At 34.9% G+C, this 18,442-nt stretch overlaps 1 protein-coding gene and 1 long non-coding RNA gene across 2 annotated transcripts in view; both read right to left on the bottom strand.

Annotated features, from left to right (window-relative positions):
• The window catches only part of LOC127987694 (uncharacterized), a 2,462,016-nt gene that overhangs the window by 491,111 nt on the left and 1,952,463 nt on the right, over nucleotides 1-18,442 (bottom strand). The gene's annotated exons all lie outside the window — the stretch shown is intronic.
• On the bottom strand, nucleotides 14,923-18,002 carry LOC127987800 (uncharacterized). The gene is made up of 6 exons (XR_008161412.1): nucleotides 17,369-18,002; nucleotides 17,202-17,267; nucleotides 16,896-16,964; nucleotides 16,629-16,726; nucleotides 15,411-15,539; nucleotides 14,923-15,246 (listed from the first exon to the last, which is right to left on the bottom strand). It is a non-coding gene; the product is annotated as an uncharacterized LOC127987800 (long non-coding RNA).

The raw sequence follows: 18,442 nt of genomic DNA, 5'->3' as shown, positions 1-18,442 counted from the left end.
TTGTCCGTGTCAGTGTCACCACTTTATATTTGTGTTGGTTCTGCATTTTGGATTATTTTATTTGACAAATGATAAGAGAACAGTTTTTATAGTCTCAAAAATGTATTCCTCTATATGTGTGTGTGTGTGTGTGTGTGTGTGTGTACGCGTGTTGTGAGCAATATAATTTAGCATTGTGGATGTTTTTTGCATTGGTGGAAGTGTGCCACTTTATTTGTGCCATTTCTGTCGATGTGTTCTGCGTTGTTTCTGATTTTGATGATGAATTTAGTCTTATTTTGAAGACCACGAGTGTCACAAATTTTGTCACGCTAACATAAAAACAGATATCATTCCAATTTATTTATTTATTTTTTTGTAGATCTAGAAAGTGTTGAGAGCCGTAGAAGGTTTCATACCATTTGGACAAAGGGAACATTTTTTTTTAATTTGAGCAAAAGTCATTTGGGGTCAAAAAGACCCCGAAAACCATCTGAGGGTTAAGGTTTAGTTTTTTTCCAGCAATCCTCTGAAAGTGCAGCAGTGTTTAAAATGATTGTCTGAAAACAGACTCAGTCTTACCTCTGTTTCTGTGAGAGACTCATCTTTCCTCTCTTCTCTGACAGACTGCAGCTAAACTGTCATTGATCAGCACTGGCTTGAGACAACAATCTGCTGCTTAGTGTGACCTGGAGATGATGAGGTTAATGAGATGAAGAAATATGTTCAGTTAGCAGCAACAGCAACAAAACACACTATATAAAATAAAGTGAGTTACAATCAAATGCACTGGTCTTATTCGGTTGTTAAGTGATGACGTAATTAAAGCTGTTTCCGTGTCCAAGCCTCAACTCGCTTCACTTGAGAATACTACCTCAGCAGCCGTTTATTAGCTCTGTTTATTCATATTAAACATTTAAGATAAACGTTTTCAAACTCAGTCTCCGTGCTCACATCGTCCCAAATACAAATCATTTTTATATTTATTTATATTTTCATCGTCTGGCTATCTGTGATTTCGGTATGTTGTTAAAGGATATGATTTTATATTGTTGGTAGTATTATATCACATTGTGAGTGTATATTAGCAACTTTTGTTGTTTTCTCGTGATATTTGATGGGACCATAGACTGTATAAAAACATGGATGTAGTGTCCGTGACGTCACCCGTAGACTCCTGAAGTGTGTTTTTGAAGCCTAAAGTGTGTAGACCGGGCCGTCGCCATCTTGGCAGTGCGTCACCGTGCGACTCTCCCGGACAATCAAAAATGAAGCCACACCCACCTAGTGCGACAGCAGTGTCAGCAGCGGCTTTCCACCTGTCACTCAAGTGGCCACGCCCTTAATTATGCAGAACTTTAAGTCTTAATAGAATTCAAATTGATGAGTTATAAAAAAATTCACCCCCCTCACAGTTGTCATGAAGGGCAAAATTAGCTACTTAGACCAAAATAATTTTTTGCACCAGGCTGTAAACATGTTTTTTTTTTTCTGTAAAGTTGGTCATTTTAACATGGGAAGTCTATGGGACTGAGAGCGGGAGGTTGCCACTCAGTCAGTATCTTTGGATCAATCTGTAAATAAAGCCACTGATTCTGGGAAATGTTTCGGGACCGTATCGGGAGTTGATTAGAATTGTCTTTCAGTTCCTGCTGTATACTGAGGTTAACAGTAGGCAGGGAGAATAACCAGGGAGGAATAGAGGAAACTGAGACTGTATTACTGTACTGTAATTGATGTTATACTATATTTCTTGCTTTAGCATCACCTATCCACCCAAAACTATTCAAATTTGTTTCATTATGTTCCCATAATTCTTTCAATACACTTTTGACAGGATGTGTATCATTGTGTCCTTTGACATTGTCCCAGTATGCCATCATTAATTTTACTCTTCTAATTCTTAATGACATTTCTCCCATTTCCTCCTGCACTGATGATAGCGGAGGTGATCTGAATGCCCCGCTACAGATTCTCAGGGCTTGAGCTTGTACTACATCTAATTCCTTGAGGTTTGAATCTGCTGCTGCCATGTAAGCTATACATCCTTAACTTTCCATGTTAGTATTTTATCAAGTCAAGTCAAGTCTGCTTTATTGTCAATTCTTCCACATGTACAGTACACACATACAGAGAATCGAAATTGCGTTACTCTCAGACCCCCGGTGCAAACAGATAACATTAACATTAAAGCCTAAAAATCTAGATCAAAATATAAAATGTAGATACAACTATACAATAAGGGAATGTTAAAAAAAGACATATAATAAAATTAAAAATAAAGTTAAATAAAGCAGCGCAATGCAAAAGGCAGATAGAGTGCAAATCAATGAAGTGAACAACAGTGCAGATAAAAGGTTTTTTAGTGCAAAAACAAAAGCTTATTAGGTCTGATAAAAGTGGCAAAGGGCTCAAGAGCAGTTATTTTATTTAACTGACTGATGAGGTAGTGGAATGATGTCAGTTCCATAGAGAATGAGGTAGTGAGCAGACCAATCCTGCATAAAGTGACTGGTGCATGTCATCGTATATTAGTGGGGGGTTCATAGTTCAGTGGTGCCTGGGGCAGAAGAGGGGAGGTGGGGGGGCAAGATCTGGAGGGAGTTCAGCTTCCTGACAGCCTGGTGGATGAAGCTGTCCTTCAGTCTGCTGGTCATGGCCTGAAGACTCCGCAGTCTCCTCCCTGATGGCAGCAGACTGAAGAAGCTGTGTGATGGGTGAGTGAAATCACCTGTGATGCAGAGGGCTTTGCTGGTGAGACGGGTTCCATAAATGTCCTGGAGGGAGGGGAGAGAGACACCAATGATCTTCTCAGCTGCTCTCACTATGCGTTACAGAGTCTTTCAGCAGGACGCGTTGCAGGCGCCATACCACACAGTGATGCAGCTCGTCAGGATGCTCTCGATGGTGCCTCTGTAGAAGGTGTACATGATGGGGGCCGGGGCTCTAGCTCTTCTCAGTTTGCGGAGGAAGTAGAGACGCTGTTGTGATTTCTTGGTCAGTGCTGCTGTGTTTTCAGTCCAGGAGAGGTCCTCTGTGATGTGCACACCCAGGAACTTGGTGCTGCTCACTCTCTCCACAGTCACACCGTTGATGGTCAGAGGAACGTGCTGAGTGTGTGCTCTCCTGAAGTCTGCAACAATCTCCTTTGTCTTCTTCACATTCAGAGAGAGATTGTTGTCACTGCACCACTTGGCCAGGCGGCTCACCTCGCTTCTGTAGTTTATCTCATCTCTGTTGCTAATGAGACCCACAAAAGTCATGTCATCCGCAAACTTAATAAAGAGGTTGGAGTTGTGTGATGGTGTGCAGTCATGGGTCAGCAGAGTGAAGAGGAGGGGGCTCAGCACACATCCTTGGGGGGGGCCCAGTGTTCAGTGTGATGGTGCTGGATGTGTTACTGCCGACCCGTACTGCCTGAGGTCTTCCAGTCAGAAAGTCCAACAGCCAGTTGCACAGCGAAGTGTTGAGCCCCAGCTGGATCAGTTTGTAAATGAGCTGTTGAGTGATGATTGTGTTGAATGCTGAACTGAAGTCAATGAACAGCATTCTGACATATGAGTCCTTTTTGTCCAGATGTGTGAGTGCTGTGTGGAGGGTAGTGGAGATGGCATCATCGGTCGAGCGGTTGGACCGATATGCAAACTGGAAGGGGTCCAGGGAGGGGGGGAGGGCAGACCTGATGTGGTGCATGACTAGCCGTTCAAAGCACTTCATGAGGATGGGGGTAAGTGCAACAGGACGTTAGTCATTGAAGCAGGATGGAGACGGCTTCTTTGGGACTGGAATGATGGTGGTAGATTTGAAGCATCTGGGAACAACAGCCTGACTCAGTGAGATGTTGAAAATGTCTGTGAAGACAACAGTGAGCTCTGCTGCACAGTCTCTCAGTACACGCCCAGGGATGTTGTCAGGACCTGGAGCTTTGCGTGCATTGATCCTGCTGAAGGATCTCCTCAAACCAATCCCCAAGAAACCGAACTGCAATTACCATGTTTGGTTAAGAAGAAACATCTTCACAAACGGTCTTTTCAACTACACAGTATTATTTCTGTCTTTCAGTCACTTATATTATCACAGAAATACTGGGATAAAGTTTATAGTTCAGATATAAACATTGATGTATATATGGCATTTCTTTGATGCAAAGTACAACAAAAACAGTAAAGTTTTTAAATATTTGTACAATTTAAAATAACTGCTTTCTACTTGAATGTATTTTAAACTGTAATTTATTTCTGTGATGCACAGCTGTATTTTCAGCATCATTACTCCAGTCTTCAGTGTCACATGATCTTCAGAAATTATTTTAATATCCTGATTTGCTGCTCAAAAAACATTTATTATTATCATTATTATGTTGAAAAGAGATGAGTAGATTTTTTTCAGGTTTCTTTGATAGAAAGTTCAGAAGAACAAAATGTGAAATATAAATATTTTGTTATAAATGTCTTTGTCACAGTTGATCAATTTAAAGAATCCTTGCAAAATAAAAGTATTAATTTATATACTTGTAATAATGATAATAGTAATAATAATAAAAAAGGAATCGTAGGAGAATCGTGATCTCTATATGACACCAAAAAAAACATGATTCTCAATTTATTTATATATATATATATATATATATATTATTATTATTATTTTTTTTTTGCCTTTATAGAGACAAGATTTAATAAGAATAGAAAATCTTTATGTCATGTTTTTGTCATATTCTTAACATTCCATTAAGTGTATTATTAATGTAATAAATAAAGCAATAAAATAAGGCAAATCGATGATGACTACTTGGAAACTTAAAAATAAAACAGCCAATAGGTGACGGCAAGTCACTGTCTTAATAAGTCTTATACTCGTGTTAGTATTAGTTTTTACTCCTTGTTTTAAAGTATTTTATTACTTAAGCCTCCATGATTTTGATAGAATGTCTTACTAGATGTAAAATTATATAAGTCTAATTATAAATAATTAAAGAGAGCACTGATTTCTATGATTAATAGATGCTGCTTTATTGAGGTTAGCATGGATCAGCTACGTTTCTGTTGTTCTATTGCTGCTGTCAGACAGTGCTTTTATGATTTTATCCAGTCTGTCTGCTGTTTTAGTTTATACTAATGCAATATATTGGACCAAATGTTTGTTGTAAGTCTCAACCGGTAGATGGAAAACAAACTATTGTGATTTCTGATTGAGCGTTTGGACACGGAAGCGGTGACGTCACACTCAATGTCTAAAAAACACTTTCGATTTAACATCACAGAAACAACAACATAACACAGAAGAGGAAATACGAAAAACACTTTCAGAAATAGAATCGTGTTCAATAACCTCTCTTTGAAAACATACTCGCGGTCTTGTCCGCTATAAAACAGAAATTATAAGTATTTAAAACGATCGTTTTTCTGTGCTTGTTTTAACGTTAGGCCTGTCGCTTGTCAGCAATTCATACTCATATCTCTCAGACGGATCTGATTAAATGTATAAAAACAATGTTCGCGAGTGTTAAAACTAGTAGAGTCTGTTCTAAAGTTATAGCCTACCTGGGGTGTATTCCAGAAAGCAGGGTTAACTTACCGTGAACTAAACCCTGAACTTTCGGTTGATTAACCCCAAACCTTGCTTACTCGAGGTATGTGGTTCCAAAAACGCGTCCGGGAGTAAGTTCATTCAACTCAGAGTATGTTCCTGGTTAAGACTCAAGACATTTTCAACAGAGCGATGAATCGACGAGTCACTATAGAAACGGACGCTAAGAAAAAGCGCGCCAAGCTGTTTCTTTCTTCTTCTTTTGTTCATTAGTTGTTTACATGCTTAGTGCATATCACCACCTAATTGATGGCTGTGCAATTTTTATTTATTTCCATTTAATCTTTAATCCTTGAGAAAGAATGTGAATTATATTGTTTGTTTTATGCTAATTTATATTAAGTCATATCAGATATGTATTTTGATTTAAATTTAGACATTATAGAAAATGCCGATCCATCTGTGAGATAATATAAAATGTAATAAATAAAATAAATAAATATTATATATTTAAATATTTAATATATAAATATATATTAAGTTAAACATTACCTACATAGTATTTATACAGATAACTCTTATATATGCCAATAAAAGTAATAATATAATATATTGCCTTATTACTTATATTAGTGCTTCCTCATTAACATATCAAATATATAATGTTGTGCGGTATCTGTCACGCAAACTGAAGGCTCGCTGAAGTGAACTAACCCTGGAACAGAACCTGCTCCGGTGCAGGTTATGTTCAGAGAGTGAGTTGCTATGACAACTAACATACCCTGAAAGTTACCTCCATTTTTGGAACCGAAAGTTGAGGTTATCCACTTACTTACTCTTAAACATACCCGGGTATGTCACATAACCTGCTTTCTGGAATACCCCCCTGTACAGACGTTTTCTAGGACATAAAACATATGAAATCCAACGAGCTATGCTTTCTCTCTTTCTATCTGCGTAGTTCTTCTTCTTCTTCTTCTTCTTCTTCTTCTTTCGGGTTTAATGGCAGTTGGCAACTAATCTCAAAGGTGCATATCGCCACCTACTAGACTGGAGTGTGGGTATTAGAATGACATCAAAGGAGAGGTGAAGAAAAATTAAATAAGTAAATAAATAGAAATAAAAACCTGTATAAAACCTTTACAAAAGAAAATTCCTTCCTATTAAATTATTTCACTTAACCCAGTGTTTTTCAAAAACAAAATTAATGAATTGTGTATACTCCCAGATGATTCCCCTAATAAATGCTCAAGTGTCATGCTTTATTCATCCATCTGTGCCTTTAATTCTGCCCTATCTTCTTCACATTTGTTGCAGTCTAGCAGTATATGCTTCACTGTTTCTTGTACATTATAATCAGTGCATTATCCAGTGGGATGCTTTCTTATTCTGTGCAATCTTGTATTTAAATCAGTGTGACCCATTCAGACATGAGACTAACATCTCCTCCCTTGGGCTTCTGCCCTTCCTCATGTTTGTGACTACTTGATTACTGTATAGATGACGTCCTGTATCCGCTGTGTTCCAATATTCCTGCCATATTTTAAGTGAATGTTGCTTTATGATGGTTTTGACCTCTGCTCTACTTATTGGTACGTGTAGTGTACATCTACTGTTTCATGCTTTGTAGAGGTTTTTGCTAGCATATCCACAACTTAATTTCCTTCCACCCCCACATGGGCAAGAAGCCAAAACTGCGTAGTTCTTCTTCTTCTCTGGTGTTTCTTGGCGGTTGGCAACCTCACTTACTGGAGCATTACCGCCACCAACTGGAATAAAGTACGGATCAGGATATTCGATTATATATAGTATAGAAAAAAACATAAAAAACAAACAAAACAAATAAACAACAACAAATTCCTTTATATAATTTACTTTCTTTCACAAATTCAATAATATAATCATGATTAACTTGTTAGCTGTTTTCCCTAATAAACCTCATTGTGATTGACTTTCTTCATTGACTGAATGAGTATCTCTCATTGTTGTATTTCATACAGTGAAGTAACACACACTCAGCTGTTTCTTGTTGTCTACAGTGTATTCACTCCCCAGAAGACTGCTTGACAGTTCAGTGTAATATTAAATCCATATATTATATAAATTTCTACCTGTTTCATAGTCATCCCAGTAAACCTGCCAAACTGATTGTGTGTATGTTCTAATGCATACTTTAGCTTCTGCTTTTCTTGATGAAATATTGAGATCTACTTGCTTTATTCTTAGAGTTTTTTTGGCCAGAATATTCACCTTCTCATTTCCCTCCACACCAACATGAGCAGGAACACAAATTAAGTGTGTAGACATGCCCTTAACTTTTATTTCATACATCCTGCAGAATATTTCATTGATAATATCTTTCCTAACTGATGATCTTCCAGATTTTATACTCTCAAGTGCTGAAAAACTTATCAGATGCAATGAAAGAGTTATGTACTTCCTTCTCTTCTATCTATCTATCTATCTATCTATCTATCTATCTATCTATCTATCTATCGTAGGGCCAATAATATCACCAAAAGCTGTCACATATACTGACAAATAATTGGTTAATCTTTTCTTAATATAATAATCACACATTGTAATATTGTCCAATATATGTTTTGTAGAGATGCTCTACTTGCTCCCCATTCCTGTCCTGATAAACAACAAATAATATTTATGACCTTTTTACATTTGTCCTTAATTTGATTCAAATGAACTTTCCATGTTAGTTTTTTATCAAACTAATCCCCAAAAAACCTAACTGCTTTGTTGTCTATATAGATTCAAGAAAAAGGGCAAGATTTTATGCCTCTTTGAAAAACAAGTAACCTGTGTTTTTGCTACAGATCATTTAAATCCCCATTTATTGGTCCATTTTTCCACATCAATTATTGCAGTGAGTATTTTCTTATTGACATAAGATATATTTTCAACCTCTAGTCCACAAAGCCCCGTCATCTGCATACAAAGATGTTCCTACATTTTGTTCAACCTGAGAGAAAGTGTCATTAATCATTATGCTGAATAATAACGGACTACATACACTTCCTTGTGGAGTCTGGAATATTCTTCACCTACTCTCACTTGTATTTTCCTGTTAAATTAACAACACAAAACTCAATTATACGTTCTGCCTTCAATACCTAATGATCTTAATTTGATTAATAGTCCATCTTGCCAAATTCGACTATATGGGGAGGCAGATCCACGGCCCTGTTGTTCCTGATGCGTCCAGCAGGGGAGTCTGTACAGTATGAGCCAACAGAACAGAAGCAACAGTTATTATTGTGTTATTGTTCATGAATACACGTTTCCTATTGAGTTAAATAGAAAGCACTTTGAGTGTCTTGTTCGTCATATTTATTTACCTTCATATAAAGGCAATAAAAATGAAACTGTTTATCAGCAACACATCATGTGAGTAAGAACAATCCAATATCCGCCTGATTCAACCTGATCAAATATCAATATATTAATCATAACATGCATCCACTGCCTTGTAGGGCTGAGCCGATATATCGAGTGTTAGCGATAATATCGGAATAATTTTGATGATGATGTAAAATGTAAAAAATATTGTGAATATCGAATATTTAAATTTCAAACATACTTTCCCAAAAGAATGTGCCAAATGTCCAAAAAAGGGGAACGTGTTACAGCGGACTGCCCTACACTCCTCAACTACACAAACTCTCATGAGTGCGGTTGCCAGATATCAAGAGTTCAAACCACCAAATCAGAGCTTCGCTGTTACATAGATACATTTTCTTCCTTGTGTTTTGCTTATTTTAAGTAAATAAAATCATTCTAATATGCTGATTTGCTGATTATCAATATTTAAAACATGAGTATTTTTTTTCAGTATTCTTTGTTGAATAGAAGGATCCAAAGATCAGCATTTATGTAAAATAAAAAGCTTTTGCAACATTTTAACTACATCATTCCCAAGCTTAGAGTCTGTATAATTTGAATTTTTTGGAAAATAAATTATAGAAATGCATACTTTTATTTAGCAAAGATTCTTTAAATTGCTCAAAAGTGATGGTAAAGACTCATTTTACAAAAAGATTTCTATTTGAGATATATGCTGTTCTTCTGAACTTTCTGTTTATCAAAGAAACCTGAAAAAAATTATACTCAGCTGTTTTCAACATTATCACAATAAGTTTTTTTTTTTTTTTTTTAAATAGACTAGTAAAATATTTCCAAAATGTTACCGTTTTGCAGTACTTTATGATCAAATCAATTTGGCTTAGAAATCTATAACATCTGGACAATAACAAATAATAATTTGTTTATATACTACAAACGCTGTTTATCACATAATAAGGCAGAATAGTTTCTATACTGTAATAAATGCTATGTCAATCAGCACTGCATTGTTCATATACTTTATTTATCACCTGCTGGAGATGACTTGAAAAACCATATATTGTTGCAATCGTATGTTTAATGTCTTCGTGTTTCCAAAAGTTTCTGTTTTTCTGTGAAAACAACTGTTTTCATACAGCGATAGCTGGACGCTGTTGCCCATATTAGGAGTTTCCTGGTCCGCTTCAAGTCGAACGAATCTAATGATTCAATGAACCATTCATAAAGAACCATTTACTTCACTCCTGAATGAATCAGCCATTAGAATGAATCAAACCAATGAATAAATGACTCAATGACTTAATCATTAGGACATTACCACCACCTACTGGAAGTTTTAGTTCATTATTTAGAGTATAATTTCATTAAAGAAATAATGTAATGTTTTCACAGTAATAATGATAACATGTGATAACAACTGTCACCATTTACTCACATGGTCCAAAAGAGTATATGTAATAAATTTATATATTTTTTTTTTTTTTTTTTAGGGTTTGACTCAATGCTCTGTCATGATGCTTTAAGCTTGACGTCGACTAGTCGCTGGTCCTACTCCTATATAGTATTAATTTCGTCAGACGAGACGAGAGTAAATATGTTCATCAACAATCTTTTTTTTCATGACTAAGACGAGACGATGACAAGACTGCACCACTGTCCAAAAACGTTGACTAAGACTAAATTATCATGCATTATTGTTGACGAAAAAAGACGAGACGAAAATGTTTTGTATAAAATAAAAACTAAGATAAAATCTCTCTTCATTTTCGTCTACAATCGTCTCAGCTTTTTCATCAGCTGTTAAGCCATTAAAATATTCAGAACGAGTTTGTGGCTTCTCGCTGTTGCTCAAGTTACAGGTCTCATACTCCTGCTGGTGCCATCCTGTGTCTGAACACACAACACACAACAACACACAACACCTATGGAAAGCCAAATGGGTCAGAATACGCGTGCTTTTCAACGCCGTATTAATTTTAAAACGCCGTTTTCATAACGCCGCCAGGCATTAAATAAGCGCCGTTACGCGTTAAGTTAACGCCAGACGCCACCACGCGTTAAAATAACGCCACACGCCGATAGACGTTAAGTTAACGCGACACGCCACTTAAGATGCAGATTTATTTACTCATCTACATGGACACACCTCTCATGGCTACAAGGACTCTATGGCAAGTCAGAGCATCCAGTTTGCAAGAGCACGAAGATGGCAAGGATAGCCCTTACAATTATACATATAGCTTTTGTCTCATAAAGTTATCACCCCAGGCACGAATGAGTGCAAATTTGGAAATGATTTTATTCAACAGTTAAATTCATAAGAAAGTAATATTATTATTTAATTATTATATTATATTTTGAGTAGGCTATCATTTCAATTTAATAAATAGTTGGCGATAGTTTCACAAAAATAGAAATTCTGTTTATTTACATTTACATTTACTCAACCCAATGTTGTTTCAAACCTTATGCCTATTGCGTTTGAGGAAAATATTTTGAAGAATGCTTTAGTCTGTAAATATACGATGATTCAGATGCAGCTTCTGAAACAAAAGTAGAGCATATGTAATTCTAAATTAAATATAAATTTTTAAAACTACATTATTTTTTCTTATATATATATATATATATATATATATATATATATATATATATATATATATATATATATATATTTATTTATTTATTTATTTATAAACATAAACTGAAATGATAATCATAGCTGAATTAAGCAGAACTGCGGAGTTGACCCCCCCACTCCCCCCGCCCCCCAAAAAATAGACTTATGGGAGTCCCCCCTGATATTTTGTATTAGCATCAACAACAAAGGCAAATCTGAAAAAAAAAAATAATAATGCAGTTAGGATAGTAAATAAGATTAAAGAGATGGAGTATGGGGATTGAATGAAGGCCGTAAATGTTTATTGGTTCACCTCAGATCGTGAAAGCAGACTGCAGTATTGTCATTCATCATAACAAACAGTGTAGAGAGGGCTCCCCTCGGAAGAAATCCTGCAGGCGCCCCTGAACATGTGGGCTTAAATTTCAGGAACACGTAATTTGCTCTATTTCTTAAAAACAAATTCAAACAAAGTCACAGCTGATCGCAGTGCATCTCCAAACAAACACACAGCTGTTTCTGAACAACGTTTTTGAATGAATCTGCATTTTTGAACAAATCTAGCGAGTCAATGATTTACCCATCACCAATTCATAAAGAGAGTCATTTGCTTTGTTTTTAAATTAATGAACGAATCGATTAAATAAATGATTCACTGATAAGGCAGTGACATGCTGCCACCTACTGTCGGTTTCAGTTTCATTTGAAAGTATAAATGAGTCATTTAAATCGTTTAATATTTCCATTTTCAAAACTTTATATTTTAAACATTAATTTCATTACATCGTTCTTATGAAATACATTAACGCCACTTCTAAGTCTTCTCAAAAAGTCTGTATAATCCTTAATGCAACAGCAGAGTTCTGTGCCTTGCAAAGCTGAAATGTTGATGCTGATTTCATTTGACTGGTATCTTATTCTTCTGGATTGTATTTGACTAATTTAATAAAAATGAGATGGAAAATGGGATAAAAATAAAGTCAAATATTTCCCTATTCATTTATTTATGTTCCTAAACAAAAAAATATCAAAAAAGAAATGTAAGCATAGAGCCCTTGATACTGTAACGTTACCTTTTAAAAAACTAATTGCAAAGTTTATGCAAAGTGTATTATGTACAAATCATGCAATACTGTACCACTAAATAAGAAAGGTTTTGAGGGCAAAGCTAATCAGGCCAATGAGAGACAATTAATAATCAATCTCATTTTTTTATTAAATCATTCTTTAATTTCACTAATCAATCTTTTTTTTTTTTTCCTTTTTCTTTTTTTTTTTTAATTAAACACAAAGGGCATGTGCAAATTCACAAACAAAGTATATATAATTTGGCCAAAATTAAAGGTACCTATATTAATATTCAAGAATGAATAAATGTACTGTTATTATAGTTTACAAAGGTATTTATAATTAAATACATCCAAAAGGTCAGGACTTGCCATACATTTTCTTATTTAACCATTGTAATAATTTCCAAATTTGGACTTATTTGTGTCATTCGATAACTATATTCCCTATATCTATATTTGTAATTGCTTTATTGTAAAATAAATCAGTTATCTACTTTTGAGTATGATTTCAGTTTATCATATGTTATTATGTTTTTAAAAGGGAAGAAAAAGTACCCTCAGAAAATATTTTAGAGCCTAATTGTGTTAAATGTGAAAAGGCAAACAAAATTTAGCTTTAAATATTAATATTTAATTTAAAATTACACATGCTATACTTTTGTTTCAGAAGCTGCATCTGAATCATATGGTTGAGTAAATGTAAATAAACAGAATTTCTATTTTTGTGAAACTATCGCCAACTATTTATTAAATTGAAATGATAGCCTACTCAAAATATAATATAATAACTAAATAATAATATTACTTTCTTATGAATTTACTGTTGAATAAAATAATTTCCAAATTTGCACTCATTCGTGCCTGGGGTGATAACTTTATGAGACAAAAGCTATATGTATAATTGTAAGGGCTATCCTTGCCATCTTCGTGCTCTTGCAAACTGGATGCTCTGATTTGCCATAGAGTCCTTGTAGCCATGAGAGGTGTGTCCATGTAGATGAGTAAATAAATCTGCATCTTAAGTGGCGTGTCGCGTTAACTTAACGTCTATCGGCGTGTGCCGTTATTTTAACGCGTGGTGGCGTCTGGCGTTAACTTAACGCGTAACGGCGCTTATTTAACGCCTGGCGGCGTTATGAAAACGGCGTTTTAAAATTAATACGGCGTTGAAAAGCACGCGTATTCTGACCCATTTGGCTTTCCATAAACACCCGAAGCGAACACGAGTGATCAGCGACGACGACATGCTAAACCAGACACGTTTAACATTTGCTTTCAACAAAAATCATTCAACAAGTGTATTTTGTCAGGTAATTATGACATTTAACCAATGTTTGAGATATGTGAAACACTTTTTTACTGAAATGTTTATCAGTAATAATCTCAGTAATAATGTGTTATTTAAAAAAAAAAAAGACTACAACTTTTTTACTAAAACTAGACTAAAATTAAAAGACTTTTAGTCGACTAAAACTTGACTAAGATACTTTGAGTTTTCTTTTGACTAAACTAGACTAAAATGACGAGACTTTTAGTCGACTAAAACTTGACTAACAAAAAAAAGATATGTGAATGACTAAATATGACTAAAACTAACAAGGGCATTTGGCACAAGACTAAGTCTAAGACTAAATTAAAAATAGGTGACGAAATTAACACTAGTCCTATAAAGGGTACAACAGTATAATAAATATTTGAAGGACTTCCAAATTTACGCACCATTTCCAACCTGTTAAAATGATAACTAAATGTATACTCCGAGAGGTCCACATGCATCCCAGATAGCAAATGACATGTGGCCCAGTTCTGGCCCACATCTCCCATATTCTTCTGGCCCACATACCGCGTGGAATGACGGCGATGACTCAACCTGAGTATGACATATGTCAGCCACAACTGAACCAGATCTGGGCCACATCTCAGAAATGGGGTGGGTGACATCTGGGCCAGATCTGGCCCAGTTTTGTCAGACAGAAGTCAGCCACAACTGTACCAGATCCATGCCGCATCTCACAAATGGCATGGGCGACACCTGGCCCAGATGTCAACCACGCCATTTCTGAGATGTGGCCCAGATCCGTCCCAGTTGTGGCTGACTTCTGGGTTAGATATGGCCCATATTTACCCTTTCTAGACACAAAAGAATATGTAATTCATCCAGAATAAAGAAAACACTCATGTAGTCTAAACTGCTTTATTAAAATATAAAAATTAGACAAATTAATATACATACATGAATACAACTGCATGTATAGATATAAAACAAATACATTTACATTATTACAAAATAAAAAATACAGATAAATATTTATAAATATAGTTAAACACATTAACATTACATTTACATTTAGCAGACACTTTTATGACAATGGAAGCAATCAAAATCAACAAAAGAGCAATGATATACAGGTGCTGGTCATATAATTAGAATATCATCAAAAAGTTGATTTATTTCACTAATTCCATTCAAAAAGTGAAACTTGTATATTATATTTATTCATTACACACAGACTGATATATTTCAAATGTTTATTTCTTTTAATTTTGACGTTTATAACTGACAGCTAAGGAAAATCCCAAATTCAGACGCGGCAGAGAGGAGTGAGTATGAGAAACATTCAGATACACAGGCTGATTCAGTCTTCTGAATTGGGAGTAGCGAACATGCATTATAAACTTCTTTCAAATTAGAATCTGTTGGGGAGATAAAATGTGCAAGATAACGTATATGTACTAATAAAAACATCAAACAAAAAACATCAAAAAAAAAAAAATTATCTTTTACTCTCCAGTACTGAAAGCAGAACTGATAAGGGAGCCCTTGATACTGTGACACAGCTCTTTCAAATTAACATTACCTTTTTTTGCAGTGGCGGTAGTTTGTATGTCCATCTATAGTTGCCATCATCTAAGGTCTTTTGAGTACTGGTATCATCTGAAGTCCTCACAAGTCCTGCAAGTCCTGTGATGTGCAGTTTCTAATAACCCTGGGATGGACATTTGCAGAAACAGGAAGGCAAAGGGAGAAAGATTAGCATAGCTGCTGTTCATATCATTTCAGCCAATGTGCACTTTTTACAATTTCATCAATGGAGTACATTGAGTACTATTTTTAATCTAGTAGGTTTAAACTGAAATAATTTTTCTAGATCCCTTAATAAACATATTATTTGTTGTCTGTTTTTGGGGAACAGACACAGTCTCTATAGAATGGACTACATATGCCAGAGTAACATTTAATCAATTTTAATAAAGTTTAACTGGGAGGAACATCATAACTGTAATTTACACAACCATTCAAGAGTTTGGGGTCTGTAAGATATTTTATGCCTTTATAAAAAATCTCTTATGCTCACCACGGCTCCATTTATTGAATCAAATTACAGTAAAATAGTAACACTGTGACTATTACAATTCAAAACAACTCTTTTCTATGTGAATATTATGTTAAAATGTCATTTATTCCTTTGATCAAAGCTGAATTTTCAGCATCATTACTCCAGTCTTCAGTGACACATCTTCAGAAATCATTCTAATATGATGATTTACTGCTCAAGAAACATTTCTGATTATGATCAATGTTAAAATACAGACGTGCTGAAATTTTTTTGGATTCGTTGTTACAGACTCCAAACATTTAATGTTAGTGTTACATGCATCAAATTGTTCAAAATCATCTGTTTAAAACAAATGCAGGTCTTTTGAACTTTGTATTCATCTGTGAATCCTGAAAAATAAAATACATCACGGTTTCCACAAAAAAAATGAAGCAGCACAACTGTTTCAACGCTGATAATAAGTTTCTTGAGCAGCAAATCAGCATTTCTGAGGGATCCATGTGAGACTGAAGACTGGAGGAATGATGCTGAAAGTACAGCTGCACATCACAGGAATAAATTAGTTTATAATGTATTCACATAGCTATTTTAAATTGTAATAATATTTCACAATTTTACTCTTTTTACATATTTTAATGAAATAATTACTACAGAGGTGAGCAGAAGATAATTATTACAAATTGTATCAACTTCAAGCTTTTGAACAGTAGTGTACTGTATATTTGAGGTTTGACTTACTGTACTAGTCTTGTGGTCAATAGCATCTTGGAGATGTTGTCTTACAGTAGGTTCACTCCGACTCTGCTGGATGCAGCAGGCCATCAGCACTGAAGAATCTAGGAACAAAACAAGCAATTTGACACAGAGCCAACAATATTTAGTCTGCAGTTCCAGGTTTATTAGATGGAAACAAGCTAGAGCAGGTGACATGCAAAAAATAAATAAATAAAGTAACAGATTCATTGCGATATATTTTGTGAAATAATGCATATTAGGTTACTTAACCTTTTCAGCGCTTCCTACATCTCTGTCAGCAGCTCCCTTCAGAAATATTGAAATCTTGAAAACTCCCTTCTGTTGTAGAAGGATTACTTTGTCACTCTTGAAATCGCAGAACAGTTTTATGTTTACCATAAAAGTGACGTCATCGATAAACAGTAAAGTGTAAATGTTAAGATTAAATAAATTAAGCAATTTCCAATCATCCATTGAAAGATTACCAACAAAACAGTCAAAAGCTATCATCTACAGATGAAGATTTGATTAAAAGCCCAAACTTTCATAAATAAGAGCACAAAAGAGTTATCATACCTGACCATACGTCGTCTGAAAACGGTAGAAATGCTAACGGACTTTTTCGAAGACATTAAACCATTCCTATAAAGTAAATAAACAACAGAAGCGAGTCAAATACAAGTAAGAGAAGTGTCGACAACAGTTATAAGTAATATTTGTGTGATTTTATGGACTTCACTCACCTGAAAACAGTGAAATCAGCGAGAAACGGGGTGTTTCCTCGTGACATTTGCAGTGTTGCGCTCCGTTTCCATGGCAACTCCATCCGGTCCGCGCGCACGCCCATGAAAGCACGTCACGAATTAAAAGTCACACTCGTACGTTACATAAATAAACATATGAATAAACATATGCCCCTTATTTTTTTCTGTAAGAGGGGGCGCGGCCATTTGTGAATTTAATGTGTCTGGCTTTCGGTGTCATTCCAGCTATATTAGCTGTACAAACAGCTTGTTTTGCTGTTTACTGTTGCAAACTGCTGTATCTTACCACGTTATTTTTAATGTATTGTCTTAATTATGAACGTACTGGTTTGTAGTGCAAACAGTTTTACCGTTTACTGCACTTTGTTCTTCTTGTTATTTCCCTATAACCATGACCATAAGTCTCACACATTCACATACAATTGCTTGGTGGATAGAATTAGATCACTACATGATTCAAAATGTCATTCAATTATGATATTGCTAATTTAAAATTAATTTTGTAGTTCTATAGCCCAGTGCAAAATGCCAGGCCTGCACATAATAATGGGACAAAGTGGCACTTTTATAGTTTAAGATTTTGTATTGTTGCTTTTACGAACACTCATATATGTGTGTGTGTGTGTGTGTGTATAAGGTGCATCTTGAAGAAATGTGAATATCATGAAAAAAGTAAATTTTTTGTAACTTTTTTATTAAAAAGTGAAATTTTCATATATTTCATATATTCTAAAGATTCATATTTTTTTGACGATTAGAGCTTAATTTAATGAATGTAATTATTGCATTTAAAAGTATAAAAAAGGAGTTAAACAAATATCATTTAATTATTTAAAATTATTTTTAAAGAAACTTTGTCCTGTGGTGTGACAGTACAGGTGTCACAATGGAGGACTTTTTTTTTTATCACACCAAAGGACGTTTCAGCCTTTTCTGTCAATTAATGACCTTGCTATTCCAAGCTAACCTGTCATTAGTGGCAAGCAAGACACATTTGCAAACTTTTCTAGGATTATGTAGCTTAACATGCACTTTTTACAAAAAAAAAATATA

Source organism: Carassius gibelio, chromosome B22, assembly GCF_023724105.1.
Source record: "Carassius gibelio isolate Cgi1373 ecotype wild population from Czech Republic chromosome B22, carGib1.2-hapl.c, whole genome shotgun sequence".
Lineage (NCBI taxonomy): Eukaryota > Metazoa > Chordata > Actinopteri > Cypriniformes > Cyprinidae > Carassius > Carassius gibelio.
Note: the sequence above shows the minus strand (reverse complement) of the source record. Positions and strands in the feature narration are given on the sequence as shown.